The sequence below is a fragment of the Lycorma delicatula genome, chromosome 4 (assembly GCF_047948215.1).
Source record: "Lycorma delicatula isolate Av1 chromosome 4, ASM4794821v1, whole genome shotgun sequence".
In the NCBI taxonomy this organism is placed as follows: domain Eukaryota; kingdom Metazoa; phylum Arthropoda; class Insecta; order Hemiptera; family Fulgoridae; genus Lycorma; species Lycorma delicatula.
The window spans coordinates 202291221-202316299 of record NC_134458.1 but is presented as its reverse complement, the minus strand read 5'-3'; the positions used below and the strand labels follow the sequence as shown (position 1 = coordinate 202316299).

The following is a 25079-nucleotide window of genomic DNA, read 5'->3' as shown; positions in this document are numbered from 1 at the left end:
TTCCATCTTTAGTAATTCTACTTCCCAAATAACAAAATTCTTCTACCTCCATAATCTTTTCTCTTCCTATTTTTATATTCAGCGGTCCATTTACTTTATTTCTACTACATTTCATTACTTTCATTTTGTTCTTGTTTATTTTCATGGCAGTAGTTCTTGCGTAGGATTTCATCCGTGATGTTCGTTGTTTCTTCTAAATATTTTTTACTCTCAGTTAGAATTACTATATCATCAGCAAATCGTTGCATCTTTATCTTTTCACCTTGCACTGTTACTCTGGATCTAAATTGTTCTTTAAATCATTAACTACTAGTTCTATGTAAAGATACCATTTGTATCTGTAAACCATGAAAAGAAACTATTAGCCCAGCCCAGTCTAATGGTTGCTAGACTAATGACCACTACACTACCTCACTCTCTTTTTCCGTTTAGCCTCCGGAATGTGGTCTAACCAAATTTAACTGACGTAGGTGGATGCCCACCATTCCAGCAGGCTGGCCACCATTCTACTCCCCCCCTCAACGCAGTGGGGATCCTCACTAACTCAGAAATCACATTCGATTATGTTATTCTTGTCTAACAGGTCCGTTACATACCTCACCCTTGGTTTAGTAGTCCATTTGATGCACACGAAGATCACGTGTTCAACATTGTCGAGGGTGCCTCAATAAAAGCACAAATCATACTCGCTGCACTACAGGTTCGACCTGAAACAGTCATGATCTGACAGGAAATGAGTAAGGAAATAGTCTACATTGCAGCTGTTTCACACTGACATCAGATGACATTATTAGGTGGTTTATTTTTTAAATTGGTTTAACATATTTTAGAATGTGTTTGAGATAAATAACAGCTGATATAAACTTGTTTTAATGCTAGTAGATATCCATAATTTTTCATTCAGGACAAATGTAAAAATGAGGTGAATGAATGTTTACAAATGTCTTCAAGGATAAAAACTCAACGGCAAAAGTTAAAAAATAATTACTTCTTACTTCTCTTAGAAGGATTGACTTCTTAAAAATCTTGAATTTTAAAAAAGGTCAGTAGGATGTAAGTGTCAAATCTGATTTAAAAGGTTAATTGACAGTACATTTGGATGACCGTTGAGCTTTGATTATTAAATTGAGATTCTTTCTATAACTGTAGGTATGTGAAGAGTCGTGTACTTTCTTATCTGTAATGGACCAAGGTAAATCTGTGAGCTGTGAAAAACTTTGGATTGAAAATGTAATATAATTACATTGAATTTTATTAATATTCCCAATAACTGGCTGCCATAAATCCAGATTGGATTAGGGATGGCTTTGTAAATAATTAACTCTTTCAGCGATAATTTTGACTTTAAATTTACAATCCAGTACAACTGACAAAATTTAATATTCAGTTTTTCTCGTTTTTCCAAATGTGGGCCTTTTGTCAAGATGAATACCAAAGTATTTTGTAGAATTTGATTGCGGTAGCTGAATGTCATCGATTATAACAAGTGGACATTTGTTCAGAGTGAAACTAAATGTGTACTTTTATTTTCGTTAGACTTTATTTGCCACAACTTCCATCATGCTTCAGTGTTGTTTAACTATTCATGAAGGTGTTGTGACATGGTGTCTGGTGATGCTTCAATTATTTTCACACAGTACAAGCAAAGAACATAAGTAAAGGGAACTATTACAGTGTTGGGAGAAACTGGCATATTTGGAAGTGTATGAATATTACACTTCCTTGAACAATCCATATATTTATGGAAAATAGTGGAGACAATTCAGTTTGGATTTAACCTTGAAATATCTATTACTTAAAAAAGAACTGAAAATGTTAAAATACTGAAAAGGTAGATGTTGATTAATTTTAAAAAGGCCAGTGTGCTACACCTAATCTGAAGACTTGGCAGATTTAAAAAAAAATAGTAGAGCAGACGTTCTTTGTCTGAAACTATCTGAATATTAGAAAGAACTCTATGAATCTGTTCGATGGTACTATGAAAAGTTTGAAAGCCAAACTTGTAGTCAGATGTTAGTTTGTTTTGTTGAAAAAAGGTTTTAATCTTCTATGTAGAAACTTAAAGTACAGGTATAAAAAAATTATTAACCTCTTATTGTAAAAACCTTTTACAACAAATAACAATTCAATAATAATAAAAAATTATATATGAAGAAAAATCAGAAGTTATTAGTAAAATAAAATTTTATGTACTTTTGAGTTTATTTCAAAATTTTTTACAGAGGTTAATAATTATTAATAAATCAGTATATTTAAATTAAAAAAAGTTTAAAAAAATATATATGTATCTAAAGTTGGATTCAGACCGATGAGTCCATGGTTACGGATCCGATACCCTCTCACTTCACATAACTACTTCAGCAACGTGAAACAGAATTAATATGTAAACTAATATAAAATGCTTAAACGTATCATTTTTATTTACGTGTACCGGTATTTTAAACAAAAGTGGCTGTCAAGGTCTTTTGGCATTGCGTTGCAGTGATCCATAAAAATACTCGTTTATGTCTGATGTTTGTTTTTAATAATTATTGACTTCGGATTCACTGAAAGATTAATGTGATTCGAATCAGGGATTCTCGATAACTAACATATGTTAGTTATCTCGATAACTAACTGATTTATGTGATTTGAATCATTATAATGATTAGTTTTTCCCAACTCTAGTTCTTTGCGGCTATATGAGCCGTAGCATTGTCCTATTAAAACCACGTATAATCTATCCGTTCTGCAGGTATAGTGTTTACAAATTGTTGCACCGTCTGTCATAGTTCACAGTGCCGGAAAGAATGTCATGAAGTTTCGACTACTGATATTGCACGCGAAACTCACATTTTTTGTCCGCGGAGGGGAGACTAGTGCACTGATGTGGATTTCCGTACGCGAGATGCGTGAATTCTGTGCTTTCATGGTAGTTCCACATTGATGGAACCGTGCCTCGTCGGATCGAAACCGATCGTTGAATTCATCCCCGTCCGAGTTATGACATGAACCGCTGACAGAAAGCTACACCTTTTCCAGTGTCTTCAGGTAACAACTCGTGAACGACAGCAATTCTGTGTGAAAATTAAAAAAAGCTAAAAAAAGTATATATGTGTGTAAAGTTGGATTCAGACCGATGAGTCCACGGTTACGGATCTGATACCCTCTCACTTCACATAACTACTTCAACAACGTGAAACAAAATGAATATATAAACTAATATAAAATGCTTATATATCATTTTTATTTATGTGTACCGGCATTTTAAACAAAAGTGGCTGTCATGGTCTTTTGGCATTGCGTTGCAGTGATTCATAAAAATACTCGTTTATGTCTGATGTTTGTTTTTAATAATTATTGACTTCGGATTCACTGAAAGATTAATGTGATTCGAATCAGGGATTCTTGATAACTAACTGATTTTGATAAGTTAGTTATCGCGATAACTAACTGATTTACGGGATTTGAATCATTATAATGATTCGTTTCTTCAAACTCTTTGCTGACCACTTTTGACTTGTCCGATCTTCCCCAGTTAATTTTTAATTTAGACGATGTCACAAAAAAAAGTACAACTAATTTCTTGTAAAATATTTTAAGTACATTTTTATAGAAAAAAATTAAAATAAGTTTGGTGCTGTGTGTCGTTTCAAAAGTATGCATTTTTAAATTAATATCACCTCCGATCGTCATGGTCAAAAATGTATAAGCAATTAAAAATGATTACCGGCTGTTTAATTTATTAACGAAAATGTTTTTTGAATTTTTACGTATAACTACTGCGTTTTTGTGTTTTATTACTTTTATGTTTAACAAAAACATTAGTATTATTCAGTATTATAACGAGATATCGTATGTATTGAAGTATACAATAGCATCTGTTGGCATTATTGAACAATCATTAATAGTGTGAACGTTTGTCTAAGACCGTTGCAAGGGAGGTATTTATGTTCTAATATAAGTATTATTTATTTGGTGGTGTTCACTTTTGTTTTTCTGACCAAGTAAGTAATTTTATACCATTCTAGTATAAATTAATAGAATTTAAGTTTGATTTTTTTTTATGATGAATTTGTCATTACTAATGCTGTACGGTTAAGTGCTCTACAATGTAATCATTTCTTAAAACATTCCTGTGTTAAATAGTCTAAGTTAGCGATCGTAAGTTAATTCGTTAAATTATATTTATAATATAATGGTTATATCGGGCGATATTGACAATAATCCAAAGGTTTGCTGTTTATAGTTATAGATACAAATTAACCAAACTTAACCTAAGATCGCTAACCTCTACTAATTAACATAAATGTTTTGATTATTTAAATAATTGCAATAATTACTGATTTATAATTTAAATACTCAAAACATTTAACAGTAATGACGTATACGATTAAAAAACATTGGGTTGGATAACATTGCATAAGTTCTGTGATTATCTTTTTATTTATTGGAAATAATAATACTTAATTTCTTATTCATATTCTACGATACTAATAAATAAGAACAGCGGATAGTTGACAGTTTTGGAAGTTTTCAATTAGGTTATAATTACAATAGGACCCCGATTGTTCGTCACCCGTTAATTCATCCCGTTCAATAATTCGTCATCCTTCTGGAAAAATTTGTGATTTTTATTTTAGAGGTACAATACTGATACACAAAAGTAAATTAAATTTGTAATTACTAATAAAAAGTACACCATCTGTTAGGCCTACAGCATAAAAATTCACTTAATTGCGACTGATGTTTTTATATGAGCCTATTGTACATTATGTATAAATTACAGTAATCATGTGAGAAAAGAACTATAAAAAGAAGATAAAATTACTTTACATATCTTTCATTCATATAAACATTTTCATTTGGGCACTATTATTTAATCAGTTTTTTCATATTTCTTACACAGTATAGTACTTTATTATCAAAAGAACTGTAATTACATAATTTCTCTTTCATTTCTAAAATTCATTACACTAGTGAACTTTGCATTATGCGAGTCAGTTGTTCATACTAGTGTCGTACCTATTAGTGTGTACTTTACTTAACGAAGCAAAGTTGTCTAGCAAATGTGGAAGTTATAAAAGTTTGAGATTCTTCAACACCTGTATAAGGGTGAAAGTATCGTTAAACTATCACAGGAATTCACAATCCCTCATATATCAGTAAGCAATATTAAAAAAAAATTCCGATAAAATAGAACAATTGATGAGTAAAATGGAAGTTACTGATGGTGATGTAACAACCAGAAAGAGAATGAAAACAACAGAAAATGCTGAACTTGACAAACCAATGTACATTTGGTTTGCACAGCATCGTAGGCAAGGTCTACCTTTAAATGGCTCATTAATTATTGAGGCAGTTCTTCAAATGGATGAACTATTAAATGACGATCCAGATTTTAAAGCCAGCCAGGGTTGGCTAAATAGTTTTAAAGTAAGGCAAGGAATTCGCCAGCTTGCAATTGAGGGCAAAAAATTAAGCGCTGACAGTCAGGTTGTAGTAGAATATTGTGAAAGTTTAGTTCAAAAAATAAAAGTCATAATTTAAGTCATGCGCAGGTGTATAACTGTAACGAAATGGGATTGTCCTGGAAGGTGCTTCGTTAGAAACCCTTAGCATCTTCTTCCTGGAGCTCTGAGGCTGGATACAAAGTAAGGAAAGAACGCATCTCCAATCATGTATGTTCTATCACAAGTGGTTGTCATAGACTTCCTCTAGCTGTTATTGGCAAGTCAAAAACCCGAGAGTTTTTAAACATATAAATCGTGACTTATTACCGGTGAAATATTTTTCACAATGAAGTGCTTGAATGACAAGAAATTTTTAGCCAGTGGTTTTACGATGTTTTGCGCCTGAATTCCAGCAACATCTTAGAGAAAATAATCTACCAGAAAAGGCAGAATGCAAAATTTAGGTCTTAAATTAGCAAATTTTTAAAAACCAATTTTTAAATTATGTTTTTCTTTGAAGGCTGTGTACAATTCTTTTACGTTACATAAGATGAGCTTTTTTGAATATTAATTGTCTTCCTGTCAGCTTGCCTTACAGAGACACAATCCTTCTTTCCTGGCAACATTCAGCTGTGCTGATCATTGTGGTAAAAATGTTGGTCACATTTAATAACATTTTCATCAATTACGTGACTTGATTTCTTTTTGCAGATTTGCGGCAAAATCCACTTGTTTTAACTAATTGTTTGGATTGAAGGGCTAAATGCTGACCAACACTAAACTCATTTTGAATTTTTTGATTGTTCCAGCTTCTTGGTAACAAAATTTTTTCCTGGGTTGATTTAACTGTTTTCATTTTATCTTTTATTTTAATGATTAATTCTTCACATTCCCTACCTAAATCAGCATAATTTTGTGGTACTGAACTGGTTTCTTCTGTAGAAACTATTTAAATGAGAGGAAACCTATTTAAATGAAAGGATTTGTTTAATTTACTGGTAACCGACTTTGCTATTTCCGCAACATTATTTTTTGAAATTGGTACCTTTGTGCTTTTCGATAATTTTTGAACCTTATCGGAGGAAATGCCAAGTGCTGATCAAGCTTTTTTCACAGACATGACTATTACATATTGAGGCTCAAATATATCTTCACATTCCGGTTCGCTTTCTGTATCATTTTGTGGTTTTTGTATTTTGTTTAAGCATTTTGTACACAGTGCTCTGCCTGGAATTAATTTTAAATTTGGATTGCATGTTAAAAGTGTCAAAGATATTTCCAAGATAGATCACCTAGTGTGATAGCTAAATGGGTCCGAGTGACTTTTCCCATTAGTATGAAAATATTTATCTAAATATTCAATTTTATGAAAAGTACAGATACTTTTTGTTTCAGTACATCCACTTCTTAAAGATATCAATGTTATTTGCTGTTTAGTAAACTCTAAAATATCGTGCAATACTGAAGATCTATTGTAAGTCAATTTGTGACATACTGTTTCAGTATAAATGCTAATTGAACACTCCATAATCTGTTTTTATAAAATGCTAGGGTTCTTACAATTACAATACAGTTAGTATAATTTATAAAACTACCAATTCCACCTCACTTTGTCTTATTCCAGTTTCTCTACAACTAAAATTAAAAATTTCTCTAATTAATAAAATTAGAAATAGAAGAGAAGTTCACTGTTAATAAAATTACTTTTTAAACAAGTATATATTACCTAACCACAGTGTTAACACTAGCAACAATACAACATGTCGCATTGAAATCAAAACAGTAACGGAGACTTCTCTACAATGTTTACATTCAGCATTTTGCAAACATTTATGTCCAACCATGTCTATTTATTTTCGTGTTTAAACATGACTGTGTGTATGAGTCATACTTTAAGTAACAAACTATCTAGAATATAAGCTATCTCATTATAGATATATCAAAATATTTTTTATAATAGACCTTCATTATAATCTGACAAAATACTTGCTCTCATTATAGATATATCAAAATGACCAAATGACCAAAATAATTCTGAAATTTATTTGATTGTCTGTACAATATTTTAAATGATATAGCTCATATTTGAAGTATGTACTAACATAGATAACACTTACTTATTGATGTAACTGCAGGCCTAAAATTTTTTAACATATTTACATTTCTGTGATTTTTTTTAATCATAAATTAGATGAGTTGAAAGATCAGAGACAGCTTCCAGAGGTTATAAGGCATGGTATTTACCTTATGAAATCTCACTCCTTGAGATTTCCATTCATCCTACATTACAAATTTTATATATAACCTGCTTTTGTATTTTATCCATTTTGTTGTCACTAAATATGCCAGAACTTGAGGTTATTACTTAAAAGTGTGATGTTTGACATAACATTAGGTCTGTGCATACTTGATGCTTCAAGTATGCGTCAGCACAAAAGCTTATTTTTACTTAAAATGTTTATTTTGTTTTTCGTAACTTGGTATCATATATTTCTGTAAACATCCTGTCTAATATGTTCTTCTGATAAAGCAGTTTGACATTTAAATCACATACTGTAGTCGCCTTGGGTTTGGAAACTAACCCTAAATACAGTAAATCTCCTAGCGTGTAGCATATTCTTTCTTCACTTATTATTCTTTTATATTCTTATTCTCCCATTATGCTAGTTTTTACAGTATTTTACAGCCATCAAATTTTTTTTGTGAATGAACACAGTTTAAAGTAAATTAGTAATAAATAAGAATATTTAAAGAATTAAGGAACATGAAACTGTATTTTGTTTTTACCTAGGACATTATATATAATGATAGTTTACAGAAAGAAAAAGGTGAAATGTTCAAACACCCCCTTCCTTAATTCCCTGTACTGTATTTTTACCTGTTTTTACATTTTAATCAACTCTATGATTTAATGGCATTTTTGATTTTCCAACTGATTGCACTCTATTGGATTCATGGTCAATCCACCAATTGGAAAGTGTTTGTAGCCAATCGAGTTTCAGAAATTCAATAGTTGACTTTTAATGCGAAGTGGCATCATATTGAATCACCTTCGAATCCTGCCGATATACTCTCTCGGGGATGTCTTCCGGAAAAATTAATCAATAAATATGTTGATTATTTGAAGTTTGAATGATTATAGACGAATATATATTAAGTTTATGCATTATTTATTGATTGAATACATTTGTTTTTGATTGAATTCTGGTAATTTTATTTGTCGTAATTGTAATAACACATTGAATATATTGAGTAGTATTATGTTAATAAATTGAATAGAATTGATGAATACGTTGTGCGTAACCATACTACTACATATCATGTCTTGTCTACAATAAAGTCAGATGAGCGGCGAGAAAAAGAATTACGACAATTAAAACTGCCATTACAATATTTTTAAATGTAAACAAAATATGATATAAAAACTTAAACATAAGTTAAAAAACACCAACCATAAGTTAAAAATTATTTTTTTAATGTAATGAAATTTTCATTAGTGACAAATCTGAGTTTTGGAGATAATTTAATGAAAAACCCATTGGTTTAAAACATTGCAAGCATCGTGTCATTAAAAAGTTACTTAAATACTAATATAAGAAAAGACTGAAAAGATATTTAAAACTTAAGTTGAATCAGTAATTTCATTATAAAAGACTAATTGAGTAATACTTAAAACCTTATTTGGTGATGGATATTTTGTAAAAATTATTGCTATAATTTCAAAACTATTTTATCCATTTTGTGAAAGATAAATTTATTACATCTTTCCACAAAGTCACTATTTTCCAGAAGTATTAATCGATAAGCTTCATTATTGTAGCATGTAAATTAATCCAAGCAGAGGGAATTTTTTGTAATTTCTATGTTGTGGGTATAACACTCATTCTTTAAGTTGTCTGTGTAATGTTAGGTTATCAGATATTCGTTATTTAACAGTTTTCATGTTTTTTGAAAATTTATTTCATTTTTTAATACAAAACATTTAGATTGTGTATGACAGTTGTTTCTCTCTAAGCATATCAATTGGACATGACAGATAGCTTCTGTGTGTTGTGTTGGTCAAGTGGCAGTGAATGCTATTTTAAAACAATTTAATGAAACTGGTTAATTTTCAACTCAAAGAAAAGGAAAATTTGTCAAATGTCTCAAATTTTTCACTCCAATTGCAATGTGCTGATTTAACAGAAATAACAGGTAGCCTACTGACATCTACCTATCGTATTTTAATTTGCCTCATAATCTGTTTTTTGCAGATCCTGAATTTAATATATCAAATTATAAATTGATGTCCTTATTGGAGCACAATTTTCCTTAAATTTTGTTACCCTACAAAATTAATTTGAAAATTTCTCCAAGAAACCAAATTAGGATATATTCTTACTGTTTGTTTGCTATTAAAAACGATTTCTATGTTTCTCATCTCATTACTGGTTCAGATAACCTAAATGGAGTTATTCAATTAAAGAACGATATCTCCAAATTATTACAACAGGATGGTTTGTCACTTTGCATGTGGTATTCTAACAATTGCGGTACTAATCATAATTCATCCAACAAAAAGTCAGATTCACTAAATTTCCAAATCACTCGTTAACAGTTTTAAAATTTATACTAAAAGGAATACTCATTCCATCCCAGCAGGTGTCTGTGATCCTCTAGGACTCATTGGCCGTATTATGTTTTCATACAAACAGTTTATGCAGTCATTATGACAACTCAAGTTGACTGGGACAAAATATTACCCAAACCATTAATACAGTGGCTTTCACTGTATAATCAATTATATCTAATAGTCATGTACGATAAGTAGATCCATTAGGTTTAATAAAGATAGAAAAATTCATTCTATTAAATTACATGGATTTTCTGATGCCTGTATTAATGGCTATATGGGTGTTATATTTATATACACACTCATACTCCAACCATGTAATTACATCTAATTTACTGTTCTAAATGAAAGTTAGCCCCGTGAAACAAATCATATTACCCAGACTTGAACTCTGCAGTTGTTTACTATTTTCACGTTTATTTGTGAAGGTTGTATAACTGTGTTATACACTTTGATGAGATACACTTATACTCTGATAACATCATAGCACTTTGTTGCATTCATGGACATTCTTTTAATTGGGAAAGTACTTGTAGGTAATAGTTTCTGACATTCAACGAAACAATTCAATTACCAATCATCGGTATTACATCAAATTCTCTGATAATCCAGCAGACACATTGTCTAGAGGTTTTTCACCAAGCAGGTTACTTGATATGTCACTATGGTGGTGTGGTCTTCCTTGGCTATTACAATCTTCTTCTGATTAGAAATGGATCGTAATATTACATTCAATGATGATAATTTAAATCCTGTATGCGTATTAGAAAGGCGTAAAACTATATTAACTTCATGTATATCTAATGTTGTATGTGATTGAACACAAAGATTTTCATCTTTACATACAAACAGAAACATTTAGTTTCTGTTTCAGATTAGTTCACCATATTAAATCCAAACAGTCTGAATGTAATTTTAGTACTTTTAACTACTAAGGAGTTAGATCATATGCTTTACTTTTTTATATATGTCAATCACAATCCTTTTTTTTGTTTTTTTTTTGTCATCAGTCATTTGACTGGTTTGATGCAGCTCTCCAAGATTCCGTTTCTAGTGCTAGTCGTTTCATTTCAGTATACGCTCTACATCCTACATCCCTAAATGTAAAACAAATTGTTAGGGTATCATAATCCATGTATTTCAATGGGATAAAGAATCAGGTTATTGATAAACGAAGTAAGTTTAATTCACTAGATTTATTTTCGGATGATTTAGTTCTAATCTAATCTAACTGTCAACTGTGAACACTTAAGACTCTTACACTGCGACAGAGATACTGGATAATAATGCAAAAAGAATCATTTCGTCAATCTTTCGTGTGTTTAATTTGCTTAAGATGTGATGCAAAACTCAATCCCAACAGCTTTGTCAATTACTGCCTGGTAGTGATTCCTTCCAGAACATTCTCTTGTGCAGTAGATTATAGTGGCCCAATTATAATTCGTCATGGCAGGCAGAGATCTAAAACATAGAGTAAGGCTTGCATAGCGCTTTTATGTTTAGCAGCCACTAAGGCTATTCATTTAGAGTTAGTTTAACTTTCATTCTGTTAGAAAGATTTTGTATCAACTTTTAAGATCAGACAAATTTAAAACAAATATTCAAACCTTTTCTACTTCACAAGCAATTAGTTTGTGGGAAAGTGCAGTCAAAAGTGTCAAATATCATACGTTGTGTATAGGAAAAAGAATTCTCAACGTAGAGGAACTTTATAGTGTTGATACAGATTGAGACATGGACATTCTTTTAATTGGGAAAGTACTTGTAGGTAATAGTTTCTGACATTCAACGAAACAATTCAATTACCAGTCGGTATTACATCAGATTTTCTGATAATCCAGCAGACACATTGTCTGGAGCTTTTTTACAGAGCAGGTTACTTGAAATGTCACTATGGTGGTGTGGTCTTCCTTAGCTATTACAATCTTCTCATTAGCCAATAGATCGTAATATTACGTTCAGGGATGATAATTTAAATTCTGAATGCTTGTTAGAAAGGCGTAAAACTATATTAACTTCATGTTTATCTAATGTTGTATATGACTGAACACAGATTTTCATCTTGCATACTGTTTCAGATTTATTCACCATATTAAATCAAAACCGTCTGAATGTAATTTTAGTACTTTTTACTTCTAAGGAGTTAAGATCATACTTTTTACTTTTTTATGTCAATCACAATCCATGTATTTCAGTGAGATAAAGAATCACGTCATTGATAAACAAAGTAAGCTTAGTTCACTAGATCCATTTTAGATAATTTAGGTCTAATCTGTGTAGGAGGCAGACTTCAATGTTCTCTCCTACAATTACGTTAAACATCTTATCGTTTTACATCTGAGTGTGAATGTTCTGAAATTAATTGTAAACTCTAAATAATTTTGTCAATTACTCATGTGTTTAATTTGCTATAGATGTGATGCAAAAACTAAATACCAGCAGCTTTGTCAATTACCGCCAGGTAGAGTGATTCCTTCCTGAACATCTCTTCTTGTGCAGTAGATTACTAATATATTTTCTGATAACTCTGCTAACTTTCATTCTGTTAGAAACATTTTGTACAACTTGTATCAACTTTTAAGATCATGCATATTTAAAACAAATATTCATACCTTTTCTACATTACAAGGAATTAGTTTGTGAGAAGGTGCAGTCAAGTGTAATAGGAAAAACAATTCTCAACATAGAGGAGTTTTATACAGTTTTGATACAGATTGAGGTTTGTCTTAATTCTTGTGCAATTTTTGCTATTTCCACTGATAAGAGACACTGGCCCTTTAGGACTCCAGGTTAATTTTCTTATTGGATGTAAGTAAATCAGTTCTTAAAAAGATGTTAAAAGTAAATTTATTTAAAGTGTTTTCAATTCTGTTATAAAAATATTATTCAATCAGCTGTAAATGCTTCGAACAGATTTATCAAGATTGTGAGAGAAAAGATTGTGACAATTTCAAAACCAATTCCTGCAGTGGAGTGTTGCAACGAGATTTAGCACCATACCACACTGCCAAAAAATCTAATTTTATTTACAGCAGAGTGAACAAAAAACTCCTTAATGAAATAGATGATTGGATAATGACAAATAATGTATATGAATTACTATTCGAATCATGTTTTTTGTGTTCCTTTGTAACTGGTACATAATTAGTTATTATTCTAATCCATTCTTAATAACTTGTGGTTTTTTATGTAAAATCCTGTAATGGAGCTGATGAAAACCAAGGAAGGCAAACTTAAGGGTAAATTTATAATTATATTATAGTCATTGACACTAATAATATGGGGAATTTTTTTTTGTATTATTTAAATTGTTACAAATTAGTGTTAACATAACAGATATAACAATATTCATTTTTACAATATACTAAGCATAAAAGTTTATAGCAATATAAATGTTATTTACATATCTGTATATTCTTGTACCTTCTTCATGTAAATAAATCCAGAATTTTAATGCACAAGTACGGGTGGTCATTTGTTACAGTATTATTATGTTTAATTACACAGATAAACATAATTATTGTTTCCTAACATGCAATACATCATTTTATTCTGATTTTTGATGCTAAAAACAAATATGAACTCTATCTTTCTATCGCCCACCATTTTTGAAAAAAATTATAATTTTTAATTAAAGGATTTTTTTAATTTTTCAACATATAGTTAGCATTCTTTGCTCCTATATTGTATTTTGCTAGCTCATTTTTTATTGTTTAACTTTGTTAACATAATTTGTAAGCTATAAATAAACAATACTAGGCAATGAATTAAATCATATCACAGTCGCATATTATATCATATCTAATACTGAAGAGGTAGCATTCATGGAGAAGATTAATCATGTCTGTGCAGGTCAAAAAATGTAGCTGAAAACACAGCTGTGTTTGTATTAAGCACTGGGTTTAGGAATGAATCAATTTTGTTGAGTCTTATTACTGTCTTAAGTTCGTTAAGAGTGCAGTGTGATAATGCCTCAAAATTGTGTAAATGATGTGGGATGCCTTTTGTTATACATGTGATGAGTTTACCGTAAAATCGAATAGAAAAAATGTTACACCTTTAATTAAAAAAGCATATAATTTGTACTTTCAGTATAAAATTGGTGATCAGGATAAGACGTAGGGTTCTAATATAATATGCACTAATTTTTCTGTGTATTTAAAGAGGATGGCACCTGAAAGGTACACAGAAGGCTTTGCCATTTGGTTTACCTATCTGGAACTGATTGTTACTTTTGTTTAACAACTGTGTCTGGAATTTCTAAAAAATCTAAACATAATGTAAAATATCCTTCATTGCAATCTGCAATCGGGCCTGTACCTCACAGTGAAATTATTTCAGTTGCTGTGAAAAATTTCTGTTTCATGATCGATATCAAATACCAGTCAGGTGTGACATTTTTCATACGCTATAAACTTCCATTTAATGTTCCACACACAAGCTTCATGTTTATGTGGCGATATAAAACATAAATATTATTTGCAATCTTAACACTCATTTAGTAATGCTGAAAATTACAAAATTGATATTTTTATAATCTGTAAGTATTTATGAGAAAATAAGATTAGAATTCAAAATCTTAGCTAATGTTATCTCTGATGATGTTTGTGATAAATGGTATATTTATCACAAACAATTTATTAATAAAACCTTCATTTCATTACAAGAATGGAATTTCTTATTTCATTGCCTAAAATTCACACACTCCGATCGGAGTTTTCGGCACCAATTAAAAAAAATTGGTAAAGAATGCCGACCACTCCGATCGGCGTTAAATAAATTTTTATAATTTTTAAATAAATAAATAATGAAAATGACATTTTTAAAGCTCCTACCTTATAATGTAAGATCATTTTAACTAAAAAGTGGTAAAAAACTGAGCGGCATCGGCAGTCATAATCCGTTTTTTCTTTCGGCAGTCAATGTGTTAATTAAAATTTACAATTTTTTCAAAAATGGTGGGCGATAGAAAGATTGACTTCATATTTGTTTTTAGCATAAAAAAACAGAATAAAATCATGTACTGCATGTTAGGAAACAAAAATTATGTTTATCAGTGTAATTAAACATAATAATACTATAACAAATGACCACCCGTATTTCTGCATTAAAATTCTGGATTTATTTACATGAAGAAGGTACAAGAATATACAGATATGTAAATAACATTTATATTGCTATAAACTTTTATGCTTAGTATATTGTAAAAATGAATATTGTTATATCTGTTATGTTAACACTAATTTGTAACAATTTAAATAATACAAAAGAACATTCCCAATATTCTTAGTGTCAAAGATTATAAATATTTAAGTTTGACTTCCTTGGTTTTGATTAGCTCCATTACAGGATTTTACATAAAAAAAACCACAACGTTATTAAGAATGGATTAGAAAAATAACTAATTATGTATCAATTACAATGGATGACAAAAACATGATTCGAATAGTAATTCATATACATTATTTATCATTATCCAATCATCTATTTCATTAAGGAGTTTTTTGTTTACTCTGCTATAAATAAAACTAGCAGGAATAAGAATTATTAGTTTAGAAAAAATATACACAGAAGATGTATATTTACATCCTTCAGTCACCATCATATCAACTCAGTTCACCGTGGCACAATTTGATGATGTTGATGATATGTATGACATGTAAACAAACTGTAGTCTTGTACAGATGTGTGGCCATTCCTGGGGCATGTGGTCGACTCAACCCAAACAGTCAAAGTACACCGGTATCCACTCTTTTAGTTTTTAAATACGTACAAACGCAACTAACTTTTACTAGGATTTGAACCTAAGAACCTTCAACATCGAAAATAGCTGTTAAACACCACCCTGGTGGGCTAAATCTACGTATATATCTCAAATAACAAAAAAATATCCACCACCAACCAGTAACAGAAACCAAAAAAACTAACACCAAAAGTTGACTTTCATGAGATCCCGCTTCATCAATCAATACAAAATTCCAAACTTACATCAAACAACGAATAAATAAATAAAAACTAAAAATTTGGAAACATGAACCCTAATAACGACAAAACTTTAACAACAAATGGATGATTATCATTCCAGTTAGCAATCAGTTATGTTCAAGTTTTGTCGTTATTAGGGTTGTTTCCTAAATTTTGGTTTTTATTTTTGTTTGATGTATTTTTGGATTTTGGTACTGATTGATGAAGCAGGATCTTATAAAAGTCAACTTTTGGTATTAGGTTTTTGTTACTGTGCTTGCTTGGTGATTTTTTTGGCTGTTATTTGAGAATTTGTCATTACTTAATTTGAATTTGTCCATTACTTAAGCAGTTCCTCTTTCAGTTGTAGTAAATCTACTTGCTGTAATAAAAAGCAAAATATGAATGCTACAGAATAAATATGTTTATGATTTATTGTATAATTTATGAAATAAAAATAAATTGTATCTCTAATTCGCTTACCAATTACAAAAATAGTGCACAATTAAATTTTTACTGTTATTACTAGGCGACTTCAATATGCGAGATTTAACAAAATTTTATAAAAAAAAATGCTGCTACTCATCTTACAGATTTTTCTACAAATTGTAATCTTTTACAATCAAATAATTAAGAGGTTAATCCTTTTGTGGTTATTTACTTCTGTATCATTTTCATATTTGTGTAGTGGATGTATTAATGCATTTTTCCAATCTTGTGGAATTTTTTTGAGTTTTCCATAATTCTTTCTTAAGTTTTTTCTTTGCTGTTTGCATGATCCTTTTGTAATTCTGCTGCAATCAAGCCATCATCTGTTACCTTGTTTATTTTCTTGATGAGTTTGTCTATTTTTATTTCCTTATGTGTTTTTGATTTGTCAGTTCATATTGCTGAATTTTGGAATTGAAATCTTACCTTAGGTTTCTCATAGTTTAATAGTTTTTCAAAGTACTTGTAGAATTTTGTTGCTGTCTTTAGCATTTTTAACATTTAAATTTGGATGTTAATATTTAACAAAAGAAAGGTTTTTGTGACTATCCCACATAAAACCTTGCACATTAAAGTTGCCTAATAATAATAATATAACAGTCGCTGAACTGGTTATGTGTGTTGTAAGTGAATTAGAGTTGCAATTTATTTTTATTTTATAAATTATACAAATAATCATAAACATATTTAATTTATAGCATTCATATTTTGTTTTGTATTACAGGATTTAGTTCAGCTGAAAGAGGAACCGCTAGATGTTATTAATGGTGATATTGAAAAAGATCCTTTAGCAATTGAAGAGACCAACTTGGTTAAATTAGAAAATTTAAAAGTTGAAAATGAAAGGGTCATCTTAAAAAAGGTAAAAACTAATTTAGTTTTTAAAAGAAAATTATAATATTGTGAATAAACTAATTTACTTCTCAGATGGCTCAGCAGCACAATATAAAAATCGTGAAAATTTTGTGAATTTAATGTATGATGAGGATGACTTTGGTGCAGGGGCAGAATGGCATTCGTTTGCCACATCACATAAAAAAGTGCATTTGTTGGTTTTGGTGATAGTCTTAAAAGAAAAGATTAACATCAAAAGCAAGTTTACAACGCCCATAGCAAGATCAAGTAACAACAGTCACTCAGCTTTATTATTAGGCTTGGTCAAATATTAAAAATATGAATTTCATATTTGTTTCAAATTAAAAGTATCTGGAAGAAGAAAAGTATTTAGCAAAACGATGGCAATCGCAGGTACTCAGAAGTTGCATGCTTTTTTACCAGTCAGGAAAGGATATTTTAAAACAAAAATTATTTCCAGAAATAAAGAATATGAACGGACAACTTAAAGTTTTGCACAAAAGAGAAGTTGGTTTTCCTTAAATTTCTGATATAGAAGGTTTTGTCTTGTGCATTATAATGGTGCTTTGTGGTTAGCTTGTGTATTATCTAGAAAAGAATCAACAGAAGAAGTGGAAGTAAGTTTTCCTCACTTTCAAGGTCCATCTCCTTTTTATGTTTTTCCAGCACACAGTGATATTCTAATATTACCTCGATAGGAAATACTAACAGAAGTTAATCCGTAAACTGTTTCTGAACATAGATAAACATTATCTGAAAAGGAAATTACTTGGGCAAATGAAAAACTTCATTTGGTATTTCAAATAACCAAATAAACACTTTTAAAATTTAATTCTATACTAATGTTCTTTGTATAATTTTTAAGTAGCAATAATTAAAAGCCAATGAAAATATCAGATTACATTTATTAAATCATTATAAAAAATTTAATTATTTAGAATCATTACTTTGAAAAATTAATTAGTACGTTACCATTCTCGCTTTTTGTGATTAGCTTCTGGAATCACTGCAAGATATTTCTTCAGAGGATGATATATATGAATTATAAATGGAGTGTAGTCTTGTGCAGTCTCAGGTCGACCATTCCTGAGATAGGCAGTTAATTGTAACCCAACACCAATATCCTTGATCTAGTAAAATTCAAATCTGTATAAAAGTACGCCTCTGTACTGCCTTTACTAGGATTTGAACCTTAGAACTTTCTTTTAAACAGATTTGAATACTAGATCATTAATAACTGTGTTTTCCTTTTGCGGTTGAGTTTCAATTATAACCACACATCTTAGGAATGGTTGACCTGAGATTGTACATGACTAAACTTCATTTTTCGTTCATACATATCATCCTCTGAAATAATACATTTCATTCCAGAGACTAATCAGAAAAAGACAGTCCATTAGGATTAATCAATACATAAGTGCTGTTGATTTATTTTATGATACTATTGTTAAAATTAATATAAACTAAAATATTTATTTAAAATAACTGCTACTGGAGTGAAACTGTTAATTTAAGAATTTATAAAACTTTAATTTGAAATTCTTATTGATTTGCCTTACTTTCTGTGTACTGTGCAAGATTTTAAGATTGTCAAAATGTACAAATCACGAATGCCATAACTGTAATTATTTAAAGATCTGCTTTAAATATCTCTTCTATTAGAAGAGATAAGTCTTGAGAATTATATTTTATATATAATTATGTTTTATACTTACTTATGTGTTTTTATGATCACTTAAAAATGTTTGAGATTGTTTTACATAGAATTATTAACTTAATTTCACTTAAAATCAAAATGATTATCAACATCATTATGACTTAATTAACATTTATTGTAGTCTTGTTATAAAACTAATTACTAATTTTTAAAAAAGTAAATTTTGCTAAAACATTGACATATTTTGTTTTTTATCTCCTGATCCCAAAGCAGTCCTCATTTCAAATTTTCCCAACTGCTTCATAGTATAATGTCAAATAGCATATATATATATATATATATATATATATAGGGATTTAAGAACAGTGAGCTATTAAGGCATCAGAAAAGCACAACTTAAGGAACGAAACTTAGTTAAATACATTGATGAAAAGGTGTGTACCATAGAAGTGCTAATTTGTAAGAATTAAAAAATATCATGCAGTACGAGATGTTTTAATTTTAGTTATTATAAATTTATTATCATTGTATTATTTATATCTTATAAGATATTATATTTATTATATATTATATTAATTTAATATATAATTATATATTATCAATAATATTTTCTTTGTTTTGTTATATATATATATATATATATATATACATACATACATACATACATACATACATACATACATACATACACACACTTTATAATCTACAGGATTTCCATAGTAAAAGTATCCAAAAGTACATCTTAATAACTTTTTTTTTTTACTAAACTTAGCAACTCGTCATGTTCTAATGTAGGTTAGTCAACTTCAGTGTATGCACTTTTTTTAGCTGCTCAGATGCCTAGACAATAATCTAACTCTTGCTAGGTGTTTGGGAGCATCTGCGGCATTATTAGTCCAAACACCTTTAAAATATTTTGTGTTAAATCATTCAAATCTCTCAATATTTTCTTTGGTATAATTTTTAATAAAACCCCAAGCAAAAACATCCGGAGAAGTGATATCTGAGAGATGTAGGTGGCTATGCAGTTGGACTTCCTCGTCTGATCGAATATCTGGAGAAGTGTTTTCCAGAACATGCTAACGTCTTCATAAAAGTTTAATGGAGCACCATTTTGTTGAAAACTGTATCCTCCAGCAATGTAAGGAACAGCAAATTTTGAAACATGTTGACTTGTGTGTGCCCTGTCACAGTGGACTCTATGAAAAAAAACAGTTCTATAACATCATTTTTTCCCGTCATAGCTGACACTTACTTTCAGTATGTTCCTTTCATTCTTGATTACTGTATGGAGTTTTCGGTACAAGAAATTTGACATTGTCTTTAATTATCCCAAATGTATGAAAAGTATCCTCATCACTAAATAAAATATTATTAAGATTGTTTCAATGTGGTGATTATCTCTGCAGCAAACTGATATAATGGGCGGCAATCATTTGGTTTAATATGAAGAAGCAGCTGTAATGTATTCTTGCAAATGGAGCGCTTATGACCGATGTCGTGAACAGTTGAAAAAGGAGGAATCTTCAGTCCATAACTAGATATATATATATATATATATATATATATTAGATGTAATAGACTTATCTGGCAGTGAATGTATCGCTTACTTTATGCACAGTCTCTTTAACTAACTGAAACCTTCTGATGATTTCCAGTTTGTGAAACTCATCTTCTAGTCTCCAATTCGTATCCTTGAAATACAATAGATTTGGATGTAGGAGAATTGACATTCAATTCAGTTCATAGAAGCCGTTGAACATACATAACTGATTGAAAGCAAAGCATAAACTGAACATTTTTTGTGGGGGGTCTGCATCTTGATGGACTACAATTGTGTTCAATTTGGTTTGTCTGCACATGCATATTCTGGTGACTCTGAGAGTATACTGAACAAATCTTTGAGATATATTCTGTCATTTTAGCCTACATTTAAGAGATAACAGTGACTTTTCTTGTAGGCCATTAGTTTTGGATGCTTTCAGCCCAGACTTCCTGTATATAAAATGTATGGGTTTGTAGGTCTGATCAGCATCTATATAGATAAAATGTGTATAATAAATATATAACCTGTTATAAATTTGCTAAATAGTTCGTTTTGTTGGTTTTCCTAAAACATGCTTATGATAATAAAATTTCAGCCAATATGTAAATATACTGCAAGAGAAGTGTAAAGTTCCTTATTATAGTAAAGTTAACTCATTGATGATTAATTAATATCCAAAACCACTTTGATTATGAATATATCTTTAAAATATTCAATTTTTTTATACGTGTTTAGTGACTTTTTACAAGATATAATACTTAATGTTATTGCAATTCAAATAGTTTTACGTTATTCATAATTACCTTTGAATTATTAGTAATTTTTAATTTACAGGTTATTATTGATAAAGAAAGGAACCTACAAGGGAAGTACCAAGAATCGCATTACTCAAAATAGATGTGTAAATAATTCAGTATTTGATAGAATTATGAAAGAAAAATCCATTGAATATAATCAAAGTTATAGTTCAAATTCACATTTAAATATTCATACAAAAACGAAAAATTATGATAGTAATTTCTGCCAAAAAAGTTTTAGTGATGTTTCTTATTTAAAGATGCATATTAATTTACATTCCAAGGAGAAAAATTATGTTTGTAAATTTTGTCAAAAGTCATTTAATTTTGGAAGCAGTTAGGAATCTTAAGAGGAATCTTAAAAAAACATACAAATAAGAAAAATTATATTTGTAAGTTTTGTCATAAGTCATTAAATTCTGAATGCTGTTTAAAGCATTTAAAGATCCATCTTGCTACTCATATGAGGGAGAAAAATTATGTACGTAAATTTTGTCAAGAGTCATTTAATAACAAAAGCAATTTAACAACACATCTTAATATTCATAAAAATGAGAGAAAATATGTTTGTACCTTTTGTCAGAAGTCTTTTAATCAAAGTTCCAATTTAAAATCACATTTAAATATTCATACTAAGGAGAAAAATTATATTTGTAACTTAGCTCTTTAAACAAAGTTTCCAGTCACTTTTGAAGTCATATGTTTGGAATATGATGTCTTGGATGTAGGAGAATTGATATTTAATTCAGTTTGTACAAGCCGTTGAACATGCATAACTAATTGAAACTACTAACCAAAGCATGTATCTTGACAGTTGCATTGGAGTCGGCTTGTCTGCATTTGTGTATTCTGCTGAATTTGAGAGTATACTGAACAAATCTTGGGGATATATCCTGTGGTTTGAGCTTATGTTGTAAGGGATTTCAAGGACTGGTTTCCTAAATATAGGCCATTAGTTTTAGATACCTTTACCCCAGACATCGTGTATATAAAATGTGCAGGTTTGTAGATGTGATCAATATGAATGTGGAAGTAATAAATATATTGACCTGTTATAAATTTTCTAACTGGTTAGTTTTGTTGGTTTTCTTAGAACACGCATTTCATAATAAAGTTTCACTCCAGATTATAAACATACTATAAAATAAGTGAAGTTCCTTATTATACTAAAGTTAACTCTATGATTAATTAATATTCAATACTACGTTGATTATGAATATATGTTTAAATTATTCAATTTTTTATACATATTTTGTGGCTTTTTGAAAGATAACACTTAATGTTATTGTAATTAAAATAATTTTTTATTAATTCATAATTATAACAAAAAATAACTTAATTTGCAGGTTGCTATGGATAAAGGAACCAACGGAAGTACCAATAATTTTATTACTTATAAGAGCATAAATAATTCGTTAAATGATGGAATTATAAGTGAAAACCCCATTGAATGTAATTGTGCATATGGTGATGTAACGATAGAAAATTTAATAGAGAATATAAAGTAGTGAAAACAAGTTGATTGAGCAAAAAGGAAAAGAATTTGTTTGTGAATATTGCAATGAAAGATTCAGATGTAACTGTTATTTAAAGAGACATTAATATTCATACTAAACAGAAAAAAAATAGTAACTTTTGTCAAAAGTCATTTAATTTTTAAAATGTTTTAAAGAGACATCTTAATAATATTAATACAACAGAGGAAAATTATGTTTGTAACTTCTGTCAAAAGTCATTTAATAGTAAATCCTGTTTAGTGAGACATCTTAATATTCATAAAAAAGAGAAAAATTATATTTGTAACTTTTGTCAAAAGTCATTTAATCGCAAAAGCTGTTTAAACAGACATTATTAATATTCATACAAAAGAGAAAAATTATATTTGTAACTTTTGTCAAAAGTCTTTTCATCATAGTTCTACTTTAAAATTACATTTAAATATTCATACTAAGGTGAAAAATTATGATTGTAACTTTTGTCAGAAGTCCTTTAATCGTAAATACCATTTAAAGACACATGTTAATATTCATACTAAGGAGAAAAATTATATTTGTAACTTTTGTCAGAAGTCTTTTCATCATAGTTCTACTTTTAAATCACATTTAAATCACATTTAAATATTCATACTGAGAAGAAAAATTATATTTGTAACTTTTGTCAGAAGTCCTTTAATCGTAAGTACCATTTAAAGACACATGTTAATATTCATACTAAGGAGAAAAATTATATTTGTAACTTTTGTCAGAAGTCTTTTCATAATAGTTCTACTTTAAAGACACATTTTAATATTCATACTAAGGAGAAAAATTATTTTTGTAACTTTTGTCAGAAGTCTTTTAATACTAAATACAATTTAGTGAGACATCTTAATATTCATATAAAAGAGAAAAATTAATTTATAACTTCTGTCAGAAGATGTTTAATCGTTTTTCTAATTTAAAGTTGCGTATTAATTTACATCCCAAAAGGAAAAATTATGTATGTAAATTTTGCCAAAGTCTTTCAATTGCAGTTGTAATTTTAAAACACATTAATTTCCACTTAAAGAAAAAAATTAATATTTGTAACATTTATCAAAAATCTTTTAATCAGATTTACATTTTGGAAAGACATCTTAACAGTATCCTTATTAGAGAATCATTATGACCTTTTAAGAAAGTTGATTAAGGAAAAACGTAATAGCATTCTTTAATATGTGTATAATTTAAAACTAGTATGACAAAATTTTTCTAATGTTTATAATGTAACGTTACAGTTTTCTCATTTTTGTATGTTACAACTTATTCTAGTATGTTACAACTTAAGGCCGGGAATTTCTATCTTGTTTGCCTCAAACGCAGATTTGTATATTACTGTAGTTTAAAATATATGATGATTATGTTTATGAACATTTTAAGCCCAGTACCATGGCAGTCAGAAAATTTGGTGTAAAGTTCTCAAGTGAGACTGTACAAATCACAAGTTTAAATGTGCTTTCTTGAACATTTTTTTCTCAAATAACGCTGATCTTGAATGAATCCAAAGCCTCATTATGATTTTATATTAAGTTTAACTTCACATCGTACACGAGTAACATGTACATTACATTTGAGTAATGTTTTCAAATATTAAAACCAAACAAGCTTGAACAAACAATAATATTCAGATATAAATATTATTAAGAATATTTTTTTTTGGATGTAAAAGGTTTTTATTCATTAAGACTAAAAAGTTAAAATAAAATAAAAATTACAATAATATATTTGATTACTTATACAAAATTATTTTTTAAAAAAGCTTTTATTTAACTAATATTAATATTAACATTAATAAAAAAAGGAAACAAATTAGACAACCCTCTAAAAAGTAAAAAATAAGAATTAAATCAAATTGAAAATTTTAAACAAAAAAATATAATATATTAACAAATATAAAAACGCACTGAAAAGTAAAAAATGAATTATATAAATGTCTAATAAAGAACCAATAAATAAATGTAATAATTATTAAATTTTAAAATTAAAAGTAATGAAAATATTTAGTTAAATAAAAGCATGGCGCAGTTTTTATAACAATCTTTTCGAATGTGTATTTATAGACATTTACTGTATTTTAAAATATATTTTTTGTTTAACGAGGTGGTAGTTTTGACGGTAATCTGAAAAATTATTAATTATTATTGTTATTATAATCATAATCGTAATTATGAATTTATTTCATAATTATTTTGGTTAAGAAGGTTATAATT

General features: G+C 29.0%; 1 protein-coding gene and 1 long non-coding RNA gene across 8 annotated transcripts in view; both read left to right on the top strand.

Moving 5' to 3' along the window:
• Nucleotides 1-25079, top strand: part of LOC142324217 (uncharacterized) — a 121215-nt gene that overhangs the window by 72075 nt on the left and 24061 nt on the right. The gene's annotated exons all lie outside the window — the stretch shown is intronic.
• Nucleotides 3833-23092, top strand: LOC142324218 (uncharacterized). Its single transcript, XR_012756245.1, has 3 exons — nucleotides 3833-3986; nucleotides 17222-17359; nucleotides 22699-23092. It is a non-coding gene; the product is annotated as an uncharacterized LOC142324218 (long non-coding RNA).